Raw genomic sequence first — 4,996 nt, forward strand, 5'->3', positions numbered from 1 at the left:
ATTTAATGACATTAAGTTTAAATTTGATTAAGGAAAACTCATTAATTTAACTGGACAAACATTAAAATAGGCAGGTTTATTTAATGACATTAAGTTTAAATTTGATTAAGGAAAACTCATTAATTTAACTGGACAAACATTAAAATAGGCAGGTTTATTTAATGACATTAAGTTTAAATTTGATTAAGGAAAACTCATTAATTTAACTGGACAAACATTAAAATAGGCAGGTTTATTTAATGACATTAAGTTTAAATTTGATTAAGGAAAACTCATTAATTTAACTGGACAAACATTAAAATAGGCAGGTTTATTTAATGACATTAAGTTTAAATTTGATTAAGGAAAATACAAGCATTAAAATAAGTAGTTTAATTTAATTCTCAGTGGCATGAAAGTGTAAATAAGTTAGAAAACTTAGAAGTATTTTTTAATGGATACTTCTCTTTTAATAATAGAGATTCTCTCATCTAAAATTTATATTCCTTTCATTATAGTTCCCTGATCTTTATTGGACTAATTCATCTAATGCTTCCACTTAAAACCTACAACTCGATGCATGATAACATAGATGCACGGGGTATGATAAACATTTATATAAATTAGTGTTTTGAGTTCTAAATTCATACTCGTGGATAATGCGAGATATTGTAGACAATAGTGTACTAGTTTGAATTTATATAAGTGGTTTGGATGTGAGTTGTCATTGTGTCTATTGCATTAACCAATTTGACTAGCTATGAATGACATCAGTATCATGTATGTTAACATTTGGATTACAATATTGTTGTGAATCTAGGTTGAATCAAAAAGAAGAAAAAATAAAAAAAAAATAGAAAAAATAATTAATCTGAAACACTTATTTGGAATTGCTTTGTTATTATCTAGATGAATAAATAAACTATAAACCTTCACACATTGCTCAAAACTTAATGTCAATGGTTAAACGCTTCAGCAAAGTCTGTATTCGGCTGATAATCATGTTGAGTGATGTGAGCCTGGTGATGTTGAGAAGGACGAGGACCAAGCAAGCCACAATGAGACGCAGACTGAGTCATTAGATGACCCCAATATTGTTGATGATTCTGCCAGTGAAGGAACAGTTGTTGTCAATACTGATTTGGTGGAAAGTTCTGATACTGATTGCATTTATTGTTCCTTTCCCTGAACCTGTTACCACGGTTTCCTCGGTTGCATCGGTTATTGGACGACTTTTACAGACTACCGTGGTTTGAATTGTTGTTATCAGTCGTCACTGTGAGTGCTGTTGAGGAAGAAACATGGTCGAAATGCTGAGCAACATGTTTGTTTGTTCTTTTGAGTCTAGTCTCCTCCATCTGCAGCATTGACTTTGATGTTGCAAAGCTGGGGAATGGTTCACGGTGCTGAATGACACTGATGATGTTGTCAAATCTTTCATTGAGTCCATTGAGAAGGTAGGTGACAAGCGTGCAATCAGCAATGGGGCATTGACGTTGGCTTGACGGTCGGACAAAAACTTTATTTTTTGATAATAAGCTTTGATTGCGAGATCACCAATCTCAGTGGTACGAAGCTCATTGTCTAGCTGGATTGCAGGAGCCTCTTTGTTGTTTTTGACTTTGTTCTCAATGCGGATCCATAATGTTCTGAGCGGTACCGCTGGCCTCAAATGAGCTTTTGAAGAGATCAGGAGACAGAGTCCCGTAAATCCAAAGCTTGACCAGGCCGTCTCTCTTGTTCCATTGAGCATCATCGTCTCCAGGCGGAACGTTGTGCCATCAAGATGTCCCACAACGTCAAAAGTGATGGAGTGAGTGAGGAAAAGCTCACGCCAGGCGTCATAGTTATGATCAGCCAGATCGAGGATCAATGGAATGTGTGACTTTATGTTAGTCACACCAAAAGCAAAAGCACGCTCGAGATGTTGAGCAGCCATGATAAGATGATGAAGAGAGTTAGAAAGAAGATAAGCGAAGAAAGTGAGAAAATTTTAGGAGCTAACATATTATGCTCCCATAAAAGTAGATAGAATTCTATGTTGGGATTGATCTCATTATGTTGGCATATAAAACCATTGCTATTACATGATTTGAAGGATTTACATAACAAACAATATCTAATTTAAATTTATACATAATCTACTGAGAATATATTTATTCTCTAATAAAACATAAGAAAGGAAAGTGAGAGAACTAGAGAGAAGCGAGTAAATGTCAGTTGCCACTCAAAGGTTAAAACAGACAAGTTAATAATATTTCATATGAAGATATAATTTGTAACTATTATAAAATAATTTATAATTTTATAGTACCGAAAAATTTAAATAAGAGCGAAATTTTATACATGCAGGAAGGAAATAACACTTATATAAGATGAATATCGAGAGAGAGAGTTTACTATAAAAGGAGGAAGAGAAGTGTATTACAATCGAACGAAAACGTTCGTATATATAGAAGTAAAAAGATAAAATTATTATGTACGTTCATATCATTTTGTCAATCTTTGGTGCGCGTATTATTGACATTTGCTTTTCACCTTCTTTTCACGTTTATAACACTCCCCTTTGGAGACCAGTGTCACTATTGCTTATTTTTTTGTCGTATTTGTTGCCTCGTTAAAAACTTTTTTAGGAAAACACAATGGGAAAAACCATAGTTAGGTAAAAAGAGTACAACTACGTAAGTTCCCCTCGAATGAGCAGTCATAGATTCTTCTGATGACGCATTCCAATGTTATGGACATGTTTTCTGAATACCTAGGTAGGAAGTGATTTTGTGAAGAGGTCAGCTGCATTGTCGCATGATCGGACATATCTCACTTCAATATATTTCTTCTTCTCGAGCTCTTGAGTGTATGAAAAGAACTTTAGATGTATATGTTTCGTTCTATCACTTTTGATATATCCTTCCTTCGTTTGAGCAACACATGCTGCATTATCTTCATATAGAATAGTTGGCTCTATATTTTTGTTAATCCCACTGCTTGAACAGATGTGTCGGCTTATTGATCTTAGCCATACGCATTCTCTACTTGATTCATGGAGTGCAATGATCTCAGCATGATTTGAAGAAGTAGCCACAAGCGTTTGTTTCTGAGAACGCCAAGATATAGCAGTGCCTCCGATCGTGAAAACATATCCAGTTTGCGATCGGGCTTTGTGTGGATCTGAAAGATATCTTGCATCTGCAAAACCAACCATTTGACCTTTTGAATCCTTAGGGTAAAACAAGCTGAAATCAATGGTCCCTTGAAGGTAACGAAAGATATGTTTAATTCCACTCCAATGTCTTCGAGTTGGGGATGAGCTGAATCTTGTCAAAAGATTTACAGCAAATGATATATTAGGCCGTGTACAATTTGCAAGGTACATCAGCGCTCCAATTGCACTTAGATATGGTACTTCCGGACCAAGTATCTCTTCTTTCTCCCCAGGTGGTCGAAATGGATCACTCTCAATATTAAGTGACCTAACGACCATCGGGGTGCTAAGAGGAGTTGATTTATCCATGTTAAATTGTTTCAACACTCTTTTAGTGAATGTGGATTGATGCACAAATATACCATTTTGTGAATGCTCTATTTGTAGGCCAAGACAATACTGTGTATGTCCAAGATCTTTCATCTCAAATTCTCCTTTGAGATAGTCTGATGCCTTTTGTATTTCCTTTGAGTTCCGATAATGTTAAGATCATCAACATATACCGCGATTATTACAAATCCGGATATTGTTTTCTTGATGAAAACACATGGGCATATAGGATCATTCACATATCCTTCTTTTGTTAAATGATCACTCAGGCGATTATACCACATACGTCCAGATTGCTTTAACCCATATAATGATCTTTGCAATTTTATTACACATAACTCTTTAGGTTTAGAACTTAATGCTTCTGGCATTTTAAAGCCATCAGGAACTTTCATGTAGATATCAGTATCTAATGATCCGTATAGATAAGTTGTAACAACATCCATGAGACGCATCTCTAGATTTTTATCAGCTGCTAGACTCATCAGGAATCTAAACGTGATTGCATCCATAACTGGAGAATACGTTTATTCATAATCGATTCAAGGTCTTTGAGAAAAACCTTGAGCCACTAGATGAGCTTTGTATCTCGTAACCTCATTTTTCTTATTTTGCTTTCGAACGAAAACTCATTTGTACCCAACTGGTCTCACATCTGCAGGTGTGAGTGCAATAGATCCAAATATTCCTCGTTTATTAAGCGAATCAAGTTCGGCTTGAATTGCATCTTTCCATTGTTTCCAATCATGTCTCTTTTGACATTCATAGACAGATTTTGGTTCTGGATCATCTATTTCTTCATTTATTTCACTTGACACAATATATGAGAAAGCATCATCAACATCATCCTGTTCATTTCTATTCCATATCTTCTTATTATGGATGTAGTTGATAGAAATCTCATGATTCCTTTCTGACTCATGATGCTCTACTTTGTCAGGGTTCTCATCATTTGTTTCTTCTAAAATACTTTATGCTATTTTGAGTGTGTCTTTTGTCTCTGCATCCTTTTGTTTTCTAAGATTTTTATTCTTATAACCAGCAGGCCTGCCACGCTTCAAGCGTGTTTTAGACTCTCGTGTATCGTCTGCTTTTCCTTGCTCATTTGATATTTTGATACAAGCAGGAGCATTCACGGCTGGTATAAGAGATTTAGTTACCATCTTGGTATTTGTAAATGCATCAGGTAGCTGATTAGCTATACTCTGTAAATGCATGATTCGTCGAACTTCTAGATCAGACTCTTTAGTAGGAGGATCAAGATATAGTAACGAAGGTACACTCCATTTGATACCATTTTCTACATTTTTGTTTTCTCCCCTAGAACTGGGAATATTTTCTCATCAAAATGACAATCAGCGAAACGTGCCCTAAAGACGTCACCAGTCTGTGGTTCCAGATATCGTATAATTGATGGAGAATCACAACCAACATATATTCCCAATCTTCTTTGTGGTCCCATCTTTGTACGTTGTGGTGGTGCTA

The sequence above is a fragment of the Brassica oleracea genome, chromosome C7 (assembly GCF_000695525.1).
Source record: "Brassica oleracea var. oleracea cultivar TO1000 chromosome C7, BOL, whole genome shotgun sequence".
NCBI lineage: Eukaryota > Viridiplantae > Streptophyta > Magnoliopsida > Brassicales > Brassicaceae > Brassica > Brassica oleracea.